The 13,960-nt window shown below is 47.3% G+C and overlaps 1 protein-coding gene across 8 annotated transcripts in view; it reads left to right on the forward strand.

The window, feature by feature from the left end:
- The window catches only part of nrxn2b (neurexin 2b), a 937,590-nt gene that overhangs the window by 684,532 nt on the left and 239,098 nt on the right, over window positions 1-13,960 (forward strand). The window lies entirely within an intron of this gene.

Consider the following 13,960-nt stretch of genomic DNA (forward strand, 5'->3'; position numbering starts at 1 on the left):
GGAGGAGAGCAGCTCACGTAGGCCGCCGCAGTCAATTGGCCGAGCCTGCGCCTCTATCGACGTTATTGGCTTTCTGCATCTTCCCTGTGCTCAGTACCGCATTGGATTTCTGACTTTTCTGCCCGAGCCGTTGAGCGCGATATGCCAACTGTCTCTCAGGCCAAATGCCAGTCTGGAACACAATCGAGCTTCCAATAGAGTCTGAGAAGATGTGGGGAAATAATGCTTGCTTTATCCAATAAAGGGTTGATGAATGATGTTTTTTAATGTTTGCTTCTAATGACCTGGCTGGAAACCACACACACACACACACACACACACACACACACACACACACACACACACACACACACACACACACACACACACACACACACACACACACACACACACACACACACACACACACACACACACACACACTGTTCTAAAATGGCAGCTGAAACCCTGGCTGCCCTCTTCTATTCCCTATTTAGTTATTTCTTTCACCCTCTAGCTTTGGTAATTGGATTGCACTTCTCTTGCATTTGAAGTTGCTCAACTATTTACATACTGTAATGAACATTTAAAGGGTTCTCAGGCTTTCTCTGTGGATTTGCGGCTGTCCGATGGTTAAAGTGAAAGAATGGGAAAAGAAAGGAAGAGCCTGTGGTTCAAGGCATATGACACTGACCACATGTCTACACTGATAGTCCTACAGTCAAGGTTGTTTCTGTCTCCCATTCACACTGGCATACGGCAGTGAAGTGCACAATGCATAGACCCCACTGAACAGTCTATTATTGCTTTTAGTGGTTACTCATTGCCCGCCCACATGATACCCAGCTTCGTCTGACGACTTGGGTGTCTTTTAAAAAAAGTATTATTCAGAGCAGCATGTGTTCATCACCGATTCCATTTCATGTGAAAAGACATCACACATGCTCTTGCATATCACTCCAATGGAGAGATTCCATTTCAGTCGCTCTCTGAATAAGCCATCCAAGTCCAGACTCATGGCCCTCTATATCAAGTGCCAGCCCTCGTTTCCGTCAACCAAGTGCCCCCCCCCCCATTAGAGTGCCCCCCCCATTAGAAACCCTATTACAGTTTTCTGCTTGATAAGATCTCCTTCAGACTATGACCTATGACAGGAATGGGCAACTTTGACGGGAGAGGGACCTCAGTGGCTCACGGATCTGTGTCCCATGGTCCGTGGAGAAAATGTTGCCATTTTAAAAACATTTTGCTGCAATTCTACACATTTTGCCATGGGGCGGAGGGAAGATTTTGCTATTTTACAACTCATTTCATGTCATTCTACAAACGAGAGAGAAGAGAAATGTTTGCCGTTTTTAATATGATATCTGAGCGTGAGTGACTAATAGCATCAATGGAGGACCATGATTAGGCCTACTGCAAGTTTAGATAGCTGGCCGCTAGACTCATTTACCAATAAAAAATGTTTTAGCTGACATGGGCTAATTGAGTGAATTTCAGTGACTGACATAACAAGAGAGAAACTGCTGATGCACAACCACATTTCAAAATGTCACCTTGTGTTTTCTGCTGTTTTAACTCGTAAGTTCAAACCCCGACTGCACCCCCCAACAGTAAGTTCAACCCCCCCCAAACAAAAAAAGGCAGTTGACTCTGGGAGCGCTGCTGAAGGCCTCATACTGTATTCAGCCTGCTGGTGGTGTCATTACTCTGTTTCTGTCGGCCCCGTCGTTTCCTCCTGAAAGGATACCGCAGGGACAGGAGCCACCGACGAGAGCTTGTGATACAAACAACAGTGGAGAGATGGATTGGATCATTTTAATAGGAGATGCTTTAACCTTTTGGTACATAGTAGGTACTGTTAAGCCATGGCTGGGAGTTGTTTGCTTAACATTTGGTTGGTGGGATATTGGCATATTGTTTCCAATTGGGCTTTGGATCCTAGTATGCATGCTAATGCGTCTGTACATGTACATGTGACACTCGAGTGTATGAAGAACTGCTTCAAAGTGATTGAGTATTAGCCAGGTTTGTTTGGCGAGCCACTCTTAGTGCCAGGCAGAGTGGAGAAGCCACTGTTTGTCCTGTTATCCTGCCTGATTAACGACTGCCACCGTCCGCCACGACGCCACTATTATGATGGATGCTGAATGGAAAGGCGCCTTTTTGCAAGGCCCCCATCGCCAACCGCCCGCCGCCACCGATGCCCCACTCTCAGCCTGTCTATATGAAAAGCAATTCATTATGGCCTATTCAAGCCAGTGTGATTTCTTCTACACTGCTTCTGATTGAAGGTAATTGAAGAGCCCCCCCTCTCGACCATGCTTCTCCCTTCGTGTTTGTCATTTCAAACTGCTCTCTCTCTCCTCACTCCGGTATTACCCAGAAGCACTCAGTCTGCGGCTGGCTCGACTTGACACTGGCTCTTTCTTCCCTCCCACGTATGGTATATATTTAATCCATGTTGACGGTTTCATCTCACACTGGGCCTCCCTTGGGGCTGGCAAAACATAGCCTCAGCACTCGCAGGCCAACCAAAACCTATTTAGCAGCGTCGTTATGTCACAGCAAAGAACGTGCTCTGCCGTCTTACGGAGGAGCCTCGCGAAATCCACTGGGCTTTCTCAGATGACATTTTGTCATGAATGCCTTTGTCCGTTCCGTCGTTATATCACTAAGGAAGCTGCGGTATACGTATATGAACAGCGCACACATTCTCTGATGCACGGCTTTGATGAGCTTTTTGTCTGACTGAGTCGGTGCTGATTTCTCTTCGCTCTAATTATGAAAACACTTAACGGAAACTCACCACAGATCAATGACACTGCAGTAGCTTTGTTGATGCAGTATGTCGGACCTCATTCGTTCCTCATCAGTCAACACACACACACACACACACACACACACACACAGTGTCGCACACACTACTCACACCTACCCTTTTGGAATGGAAACGGGCAAGGTAAGGGGACTATTTGCCCTGCGGCGTAATCCATACCTGCACACGCTGCTGCATTGGGATGACGGGATTAACATCCTAATTCTAAACACAGACCGTGTTTGTTGTTTGTGATGGAAACATTCCAGGAGATTTCATCGCTGGATATTTAAGGGGGGGGGGGGGGGGGGGTGTGTGTGTGTGTGTGTGTGTGTGTGTGTGTGTGTGTGTGTGTGTGTGTGTGTGTGTGTGTGTGTGTGTGTGTGTGTGTGTGTGTGTGTGTGTTCTTGTGCCATTGTGGGTTTTTGGATCTGAGATGTGGCCTTGCAGCTTGAGTGGAGGTTCATGAATATCACTGTCGCCGGCGTCCATCATATTGGATTAGCAAGGAACTGGATGTGCCGTTTGAAATGGAAGTCGTGTGTGTGTGAAAGGAAACGGGGAGGACATGTATAACATCACACAATCACTGGATTCAGCCTATAGTTAGACATGCACAAGGTATAGAGCCCTCTCAACACCTTTTAATGATAGTGTCTCCATTAGCTGTGTGTGTGTGTGTGTGTGTGTGTGTGTGTGTGTGTGTGTGTGTGTGTGTGTGTGTGTGTGTGTGTGTGTGTGTGTGTGTGGGTGTGTGTGTGTGGGTGCTTCCACCACTGTGGGTGTTTGGATCTGAGATGTGGCCTTGGAGCTGCTTCTCCTTCAGTCTGAGTGTCAAATTTCCTTCAGTCCTTCATTCAAGGCCAATCACGAGAAGCAACAGAGAGGAAAGCTGGCTCGCTAGCAACACAAACATCCAAAAAACCTTGCTTTTCTTTCCCCATTTACCTCAAGGATATCCATGGCAGCATTACTCTTGCATACATTATGACAATATGCCATTTTAGCCTTTATATTAAGGCATAGAGAGATTATCTGGTTATACAACAGCCTTGAATCCCTAGCTATATGCAGGACCATGACAATAGTTCATTCTGCTTATGTGATCTCTGTTATTGTGTTTCACAGAGGATGGAGAGGTCTCACACCTTTCTCCCTGTGGGCACGGCGTCCCCATGGCAACCCTCCTCCAGGTGCCCTTGAATTAAGTGCCGCCACAGAGGAGCCAACTCCCCCTCTGACCGCCATCCCCCATACACACACAAACCCCTGAGGCTGCCCCCCCACCCCCTCTGACCGCCATCCCCCATACACACACAAACCCCTGAGGCTGCCCCCCCCCCCCCCACCCCCTCTGACCGCCATCCCACATACACACACAAACCCCTGAGGCTGCCCCCCCCCCACCCCTCTGACCGCCATCCCGCATACACACACAAACCCCTGAGGCTGCCCCCCCCCACCCCACCCCCTCTGACCGCCATCCCCCATACACACACAAACCCCTGAGGCTGCCCCCCCCCACCCCCTCTGACCGCCATCCCCCATACACACACAAACCCCTGAGGCTGCCCCCCCCCACCCCCTCTGACCGCCATCCCCCATACACACACAAACCCCTGAGGCTGCCCCCCGCCCCCCCACCCCCTCTGACCGCCATCCCCCATACACACACAAACCCCTGAGGCTGCCCCCACCCCCCCCACCCCCTCTGACCGCCATCCCCCATACACACACAAACCCCTGAGGCTGCCCCCCCCCCACCCCCTCTGACCGCCATCCCCCATACACACACAAACCCCTGAGGCTGCCCCCCCCCCCCCACCCCCTCTGACGCTGTCAATACGTCTTTCCCCTAGAGCACCTTTATATTTTCCTCTCTCCCACCTTGTATACCTGTAACGTACACTTGGAATATGTCTTTATCTTGATATCTCTATTTCTCTTCATCTCCTCTCTCCCTCTCTCTTGTCTTACCATTCTTCATCTCTCAATCTCTACTCCTCCCTTTGTTCAATTCTCTACCTCTCCCCCTCTACTCTGCTCATTACTTCCATCTCTCTCTCTCTCTCCCTCCCGCTCGCCCTTACATTCCTCCCTTTCTGCTCAATACAATAGCCTCCGTTGCGGAGCATTGAGCTCAGGGGATACCTGGGGGAGTGCCTGCTGTTTGACTACAGTGTTAGCGTTTGACAGCAGCGATGTTTGCTTACGGGCACCCCATGCATGCTGATGACCCAGCAGCGCTTCGAGGCAGGCAGCACTGAGGTTACAGCAACCCCAGCTCTGTGCGCTCATCCTGGGGGAGAACTCGGGGCCGCGGCCCCTACGGCTGGCCCTGTTGTCACAGCTCCTAGTGATAATGACAAGGAGAGGCGTTTGATAATCACTGCTTTATCTCTGTGGTGACACCACTGTGTGAGGTCAGGGTGGAGGGGACAGTGAGCTTGGCCCATAGGGACACAGGGACAAGAGGCATGGCCCTACTTTTAAGAAGGCTGGCATTAGTATTCTCAATTCTATTCTCCTCATCGCTCCGCAGGCAGAGGCATACACACACAATCAGACACACAGACACACACAAAGTGGCAGAGGAGGAGAAAGGACACCTCCTGGCCATTCCAGATAAGGTTCGACGGTTTGACATTTGCAGTCTTTTTTTTTTTTGTCTCTCTGTCCACCTGACCAATTGTGTCTTTGAAAGAGGGTAACACAAAGCCAAGCCTGTCAAACCGAGCCATTTCAAATGCTGCCAAGTGTGTAAACGGACGTGTCATCTGTTCATTCAACTAGATTGGCGTATTATGCACAATATTTGTTGGAAGTAGCACAACTTGTTATCTGAATTGGTTCTTGACCCAGCCACTTTGGTTTGGCTGGTGAGCCCTTTCCCCCAAGTGGACCTTTTTGTTGAGTGTGTTATTAGGCTGTGGGTGTTCAAGCAGCACTTGATGAGTACACTTAGTGTACACCACCGGGCGTGTGCTACCTCAACCCTTCTAATGGTCCTCCGCAGTACCCTCATTATCCGTGCAGTCAACACTCGCTACAGCTGGCATATGCACGCGTACTGTACAGTGTGATACTCTGCAGGTCCTCAATGTAGCGTATGTGTTTCAAGTTTTTATTGTGACGTGCACAAGTACAGTGAAATGCCTTTCTTGCAAGCTCCAAACCCAACAATGGAGTACTCAATATCAGTAGTACTATTTAAATAAAGTGAAGTAGCACAAAAACAAATGAGAAATAGAAATTAGCTGAACACGAGAACGTTACATGCAGGGTCAGTTCCAGTACTGTATGTACAATGCCGGAGTTATAGAGGTAGATATGTATGGGGTTAGGCATCAGGATATAATATTTGTGTGTCCTTGTCATGTAAGTATGTACAGTATGTAGATCTCGTAGTGAATGTGTTTTCCCGTGTTGTCAGCTTCATGCTCTTGTTCTAGCTGCTGCAGTCTGGCAGTGCCTTCTTTTTTTCTGTTGTGGGTGAGGTCAGGTACTTAGCAACCACAGTGCCGCAATCAACAGTAAATACTAGGCCAGGCTTGACAGACAGGGACCATGATTATGTTTGCAACCAGGAATTCCAGTATAATAGGAAGATGTTCTGACCTATGCCATCTTTCCTCTTCTCGGCCCTTTGTCAAATCTCCAACTAGATATGTCTGTCATCTCATGGTAAATACCAAGGCTGACATTGATTTATTTTGTCCAACTGGTCTGCTTTCGAACCCCGTCGCAACGAGTCCTTGTTATGAGACCAAACGAAGGTCTGCGTTCACCGACACACGCCAACGACCCAAGCAGCTCTGTCTAGAGTCTAGACTGTGGCTGTCTACCTAGCTAGCGCTTCCATTTGAATTGATTTCCCCTGTTTCTCTTTCGTTCTTTCACATTACGCCTGACAGGAAATAAGGTGTCGTACACCCCCCCCCCCCCCCCAACAGGGAACAGAGAATGCATGCAGCTGCCAGACATACCCATTCATAGCTTTTCTATTAAAGCCAGGAAGTGAGTGAAAGAGGCGAAGAGACGGCACTTTGTCCGGTGCAGGTGCTAAGGATCCTCCTAGACAACGTTTTGATCAATGCCCTGCGCAACGAGCGCCGCCGCCGCCGTTCACTGGCTACTCGTCATGTCATTCTTTGGCGCCACTGAATGGAAATAGCTTTCAGATTTGTTATTATTTGCAACGGGCACACCAGTCTTTTGGGTCGGGAATAGGTGAATTTGACAGACGCACTACATGCAAACACACACACACACACACACCTCTATTATGAGTGATAGGACTTTATGGATTTATGGACTTCACTGATCACCTTTTCCAATGACAATCAAAACACTCTTCAATGTGTAGCAGACATGGTCACGTGATGAGGTAGCCCAGCCTGCGATCTTCAAAATCAGCATCTGCCATCGGCCCAAGAGGGAATTTCCTCTTTGTCTAAGACGTTTGTTGCTTTCCTGGGAGACCCGGGTTCATATCTCATGTGTTACATATGTAATGATGTATTCTCTGGGTCATTCAATTTGACATATTACACCACGTTCATCAGTCATAGTAGGGGCCGTAATGGTAGTACACTTTCTCCAAAAAGCACCATGGTGAGGGATGGCAGTGTCAAAATGGCTGACTTTGTAGAAAGTATCTTCTCTGTAGATTCCCCAATGGCGAACTGCCGCTTAGGTGCCATGCATGGCTCTCTGTGGAAATTCATTTTAGGGGGTGGTGGACATGTTGGCCTGGAAGTGTGGGGCCATGGCAGCCCATTTCTCAGCATCCCCTTCCCAGCGAAGTACATGAAAGCAGCACCGTCAAGCACAGGGAGGTGGCAGAGGGAGAAGAGATCGAGCACAGCGCCGCCTCTCGCTTTTGTAGTGCGCCAGGCCGAGTGTGTCGGAATTGAGAAGCGAGGGTCGAATCTTCAGAGGGCGCAGTGGTGTAGGAATAAATTATTTATCCGGCTAGATATTAAAGCTACCGCGATTCGGGCCTAGCGCCGAAGATTTGCGTCTCTGCTGGGACCCCTCATCATTAATAAACAAAGTGGCTTATATTATGCATGACTGCTGCTTTGAAAAGGGTCCTCCCCTTCACCAAGGCTGGAGGGTTTAGGAGATGACTACTAGGACGGCTTCATCAGCTACTGTTACTATTCTTACTTTCATCCCAATCTTTTTTTTTTCTCTCTCAGTCCTTTTGATCACAGTTGTTTTGTTTTGTTTTTTTTAAAGCTTTTCTGGTTTAAAAAAACAAATCCCAGACGTTGTTGTCACCGAGCGGTTATTTCTTTTTTTGTTATTTGTCTTAGCTGTTGTTATATTTGTCTTCTTCACAGGGGAGCAGCTTGTTAGGGATCCAGTTGAGTCCCCAGTCAAAACAAGCTTAGACAGACATGCTAAACATGTTACAGGCGGCTCAGTGCTACAGGACAACACTGAGGGGACCAGGGTCAGGTCGTGAACCTTGTTTAGCATGCGGGAGACTAGCTCCACTTTGGGCTGGTGCCTATAAAGAAAGAAATCTTAGTCTTTGCTCTCTGTCCAAAATGTTGCTAGTCACATGATGCGGCGGACTTTGATGTGCCGTTTAAAAAAAAAGAAATGGCATGCTGTGTAGTTATTCCTAAAGGGGATAGGCTGACATATTCCCAGACAGATAAAGGAGGGAGAGATGAAATGTAAAAAGGTGCGTGGTATGAAATACTCATGGCAGGAAGCTGCTGCTTGACGTTCAAGTACCATACATGGTCCGTGTCTTTTATTCTGGTGTCCTTATAGGCCTTCAGTGGGGTTTGAAGGCCTAGTAGGATCTGACCTCTTTGACAAAATATACTTAAAAGTATGGGGACTCTCTCTCTCATGATTCTGCATTTACTGGGTGGAAAATTACATCCATGTATTGTCGGTGTTGTAATATTCTTAAATTACGCTAGATTTCCCTGACTGCTCAAGGGGGAAAAAAATGGGATGCCGGTAGGGATTTTCCCTTGGGTTCGTTTTTTCAGGTGGTTGGAATTGGGAGACCATGGCGCTGGATATGATATTGGCTAAATGAAGCATTTTTAGATTATCCCTTTGTGATACAGGTTTCTCAGTTTAATTATAGTACGGTACTTAGGTGGTATAGATGGGGTGTATATAGTGTATATTTGAGTTCTGATTGACAGTTATCAGTCTCATGTCAGTACGTCATAGCTAGCCAACATTACCTTTCTACAGTTTTCTATGAAACACCACCACAGAGAGACAGGTAACCTAGAAATAAGGAATAGACAGACTACATCCCCCATTGCCTCACCCACGCAAAGTCACACACACACAACACAGACACACAAACGTTTATGAGACACACACACATGCATAAACACGCACACGCAGCGCACAGCCACAAATTCGTAGCTGAACAAGGGACGTGGATACAAAAACATCAAAGACCTTCGTTTCTCCGTCTGACACATCTGTGTCAGGGCTCTGATGACTGACAGTCAATCTCTGAATCCATCACACTGAAAATCCCCTCGTTCGCTGATGCTAATGTGCCAGCAACTCATTTGCACAGCACACTGGGCTCAAATCGAAGGAAGGAAGAAAGGGATAGAGGGACATGGAGGAGGAGAAGAAGAGGGGATAGATTAATTGAGGAAGCAGAGGAAGGAAGGGATATGCGTGGGAGGTGGGGAACGAGGGAGGACGGGAAAAAGGGAGGGATGCAGAGAGAAAGATGAGGTTGGCAGTGCATTGTTTCAAGCCGCCTAGCTCGCCCTCTCACATACAGAATGGTCTGACACATTTAACACTCCCTGAGATCCAAAGGACGCTGCACAGGTGAAACACAGGAACATATCCAGAGATGGGCTCCGCTCCACTCTTCTCCTATCCCCAGTCCATCACTCAACTAAGTGAGGGGAGGAAAGCCCCACAGGGCCCCACCGTACTAGGCCACAGAGCCCACTGCCTCAGCCTCTTCCCTCAGAGCTCCACTCCATCGCTCCACCGATCAGGAGACTATATCTGGGCGGAGTGCTTCGATTTTTCCCTTTCTGTCAGGCGCTGGTCTATAAAAATGTGGTGATGAAAATGCTATTCACCCATAAAGCACATTTAGATAATGCGTAAAGCAACGACCATGTAGCCAACTTGGAGATTTCTCCATCTCAATTTGACAATTGGCATTAGATAAGCGTTGTTGTCGTCCGTCCCCCCACACACACACACACTGACTGCTAACGCTGTTGTGGATATAGACAGTGTATCGGCATGTGATGCTTAGGGCTGGCAAAATTACCGTGTACCCGACGGTTATGGATGAAGACCGTCATGAAAATAAAATACAATATTTAGCAGCCTACCAGCACCAGTGATAGCGATAACTCGGGCGGCTGTAAAAGAAGTCGATGCTGTATCACACGTGTCAAACTCATTCCACGGAGGGCCGAGTGTCTGCGGGTTTTTGCTTCTCTCTTGTACTTGAATGTTGAAATAAGGTTAGTAATTAGTAAGGAACTCCCCTCTAGGTCTTAAACTAATAACCTACAAACCTACAGTCAGAACATCTGCTGTCTCAGCCACTGCCTGTCACCAAGGGTGTACCCCAAGGCTCAATCCTAGGCCCCACGCTCTTCTCAGTTTACATCAACAACATAGCTCAGGCAGTAGGAAGCTCTCTCATCCATTTATTTGCAGATGATACAGTCTTATACTCAACTGGCCCCTCCTGGGATTTTGTGTTAAACGCTCTACAACAAAGCTTTCTTAGTGTCCAACAAGCTTTCTCTGCCCTTAACCTTGTTCTGAACACCTCCAAAACAAAGGTAATGTGGTTTGGTAAGAAGAATGCCCCTTTCCCCACAGGTGTGATTAGTACCTCTGAGGGTTTGGAGCTTGAGGTAGTCACCTCATACAAGTACTTGGGAGTATGGCTAGATGGTACACTGTCCTTCTCTCAGCACATATCAAAGCTGCAGGCTAAAGTTAAATATAGACTGGTTTCCTCTATCGTAATCGCTCCTTTTTCACCCCAGCTGCCAAACTAACCCTGATTCAGATGACCATCCTAACCAATGCTAGATTATGGAGACGTAATTCATAGATCAGCAGATACGGGTGCTCTCGAGCGGCTAGATGATCTTTACCATTCGGCCATCAGATTTGCCACCAATGCTACTTATAGGACACATCACTGCACTCTATACCCGTTGCAAGACCCACTGGTTGATGCTTATTTTTAAAACCCTCTTAGGCCTCACTCCCCCCTATCTGAGATATCTACTGCAGCCCTCATTCTCCACATACAACACCCGTTCTGCCAGTCACATTCTGTTAAAGGTACCCATAAAGCACACACATTCCTGGGTCGCTCGTCTTTTCAGTTCGCTGCAGCTAGCGACTCGAACGAGCTTTGACAAACACTCAAACTGGACAGTTTAATCTCTTCATTCAAAGACTCAATCTTGGACACTCTTACTGACAGTTGTGGCTGCTTTGTGTGATGTATTGTTGTCTCTACCTTCTTGCCCTTTGTGCTGTTGTCTGTGCCCAACAATGTTTGTACCCTGTTTTGTGCTGCTACCATGTTGTGCTGCTGCCATGTTGTGTTGCTACCATGCTGCGTTGTCATGTGTTGCTGCCATGCTATGTTGTCGTCTTAGGTCTCTCTTTATGTAGTGTTGTGTTGTCTCTCTTGTTGTGATTTGTGTTTTTGTCCTATATTTTTATTTAATTGATTTGTATTTTTAATCCCAGCCCGTATCCCCGCAGTAGGCTTTTTGCCGTTTGGTAGGCCATCATTGCAAATAAGAATTTGTTCTTAACTGACTTGCCTGGTTAAATAAAACATGTATTTAAAAAAATGACACTAGGCCCTCCTTGGAAAGAGCTTGACACCCCTACTGTATCATGATTCTACAGGCACCCCATGCATGCTGATGACTCAGCAGCGCTTCCAGGCAGGCAGCACCGAGGCTACACCAACCCCAGCTCTGTGCTCTTCCTGGGGGGGGGGGGAAGTCGGAGTGAAGGATCCTAATGTTAATAGTACAGTATGGTGATGCCCTGGCATCTTCCTGTACTTACAGAAGGAGATGTGTCTTAAATCTGTCTGGGACGATAGCAGTTATGTGTCTGCTTTATCTGAGCGGGGGAGACGGAGAATAAAAAGTTCATCACATGGCCTGTATGTAAGACAAATCGCTCCATCTCCCCTCTCCAAGGCTTACGCCCTCCTCCTCCTACTCGTCCTCCTTTGTGCTACTACTGTGATTGTATTGGGTGGAAGAGAATTGACAGCCAATGGGAAAAGTCTGTGTGCAGGATAAGTGGCTCAGAGTTGCAGACATTTGAGGTTCCCTAGACCCACAGTATTCTTCTAGCTGGCTTCACCGGTCACTAGAATGTCTCTGCGACAGACAGAATATCAGAAAACATGACGGAAATCTTTGAATTATTTCTTTGTGCTCAAGGTCTGAATACCTATTTTCTCTCCCTTCTCTGTGTATTCTCTTTCTCTCCTTCAACCCCTCCCAGTTCCCAAATTGAAACTGCCATCTAACACTTTCTGGGAAATTCACATTTAATTTGATACTCAACAGAAATTTCGGCCCCTCAGAGCATTTTTCAATTAAACTTGTGTGTTGTGTCCTAGAAAAGCTTTGGGCCATTCACAGTAGCACAGCGCATCGCTGTTCCATATTCATTGAGGCGTGGTAATGAGTGGCCAACACAGTGAACTATGATCATCCTACAATCTGAATGTGCTCGATGTGCTGATGTTATCGCCAACTTATCCAGTGTTGGCTCCTAGAATAATGGAGATCAAAGGTCTCTTGTTCTTTGGCGATACGATTGATGCTGTGCTTCACAATTGTCTCTTAACATGCATATCTAATTGGAGCAAGATGTACTTTGGGAAAGGGAAGGAAGTCACTTGGCCTGAGGAATTAGCAAATCCAAGGTCCTTCAGAAGTGTTTTTGCCCTTGACGTTTCTAGCTCAGTCGAGATGGATTGCTAGTGACTAGCGTAACAGCTAATTAAGGATGGATCTTGGCACTACCCAAACAAACAGCCTCCATCTGGGCTTCATTTCTCAGATGCTGTCGGCCTTGGTTGACCCTGCCTGACGTCTACTCCTCTGTCTGACTCCTTGAAACACTCGACACTCAGCAGCCATGACTTACCACCCTTTTTAGCCCTATTTTCGGTGCTTCCTCTGGCACTTTACCTCGTCTTCCTCTTGATTAACATCTCTCCCTTGTTCTGGTGCTCTGTTTTTGTTCTGCCACCTGTTCTTCTTTGAGAGTGGAGTTGGTGGAGTGGAGAGCGTGATAGCATGCAAGCCAAGGGGTTGATAGTTTGGGTGATTTGTAGCCCCTGTTGGTTACCGTGCTTTCCACAGGGGTGAGGCGGAGTCGTCAGCTCCCCGTCTCGACTCTAAGCGTTGCCCCTTTGAGGAAATGCGTTCCCCTATCTGTCAGTCATCTGTCTTGCCGTGTCAGTTTGTCTCTCACCCTCAGCTATCGCTGTAATATCTCAGACAATTCCCAGCCCTCCAGCCATCTATTATACTACACTCACAGGTGCAGAGATTACGGTGCACAGGCAACACTTGAGGGATTAAAGGGCACTACAGCAGTACTACGATTTATTAAAAGCCAGTTGAGTGTCTCTCATGCTCATAAGTGTCACTCCGTGTAAATCCTATCCAAATGATTGTAGGGCAACCGTTTAGTAATGCTGTGCAACTGTAGAGCTTTTAATCACATTTCTGTTACTCCACAAAATAAGTCATTTAGATTTGTTTCCCCAAGCAGCAAGTATAGGAACTCTTAACAAAAGTCTATAGCTGTAGGAGAGTCGCATATTCATCCAATCAGGTGATGCAAATCTTGCAATCAAAAACTTTAGCATCAGGTTACTCTGAGCTGATTGGCCCCTTGAAACCAGAATTCTTTTTGCATGACTACTGATCCAATCAGAAAATGTCATCTGACTTGATTGGGAATAGACGGCAATGCCGAGTACTGACAAGCTGAAAAGCAAAGCTCAGACTGAAAATGCATTCTGCTCACTCCATTTAAGCAATCATAATTGAGACTGATTGCCACAGGACCCTAGGATCACGTGCACGTTTCCAAATGGCTTCCTAAGTGCAATTG

Source organism: Salmo salar, chromosome 18 (genome assembly GCF_965601325.2).
Source record: "Salmo salar chromosome 18, fSalSal1, whole genome shotgun sequence".
NCBI lineage: Eukaryota > Metazoa > Chordata > Actinopteri > Salmoniformes > Salmonidae > Salmo > Salmo salar.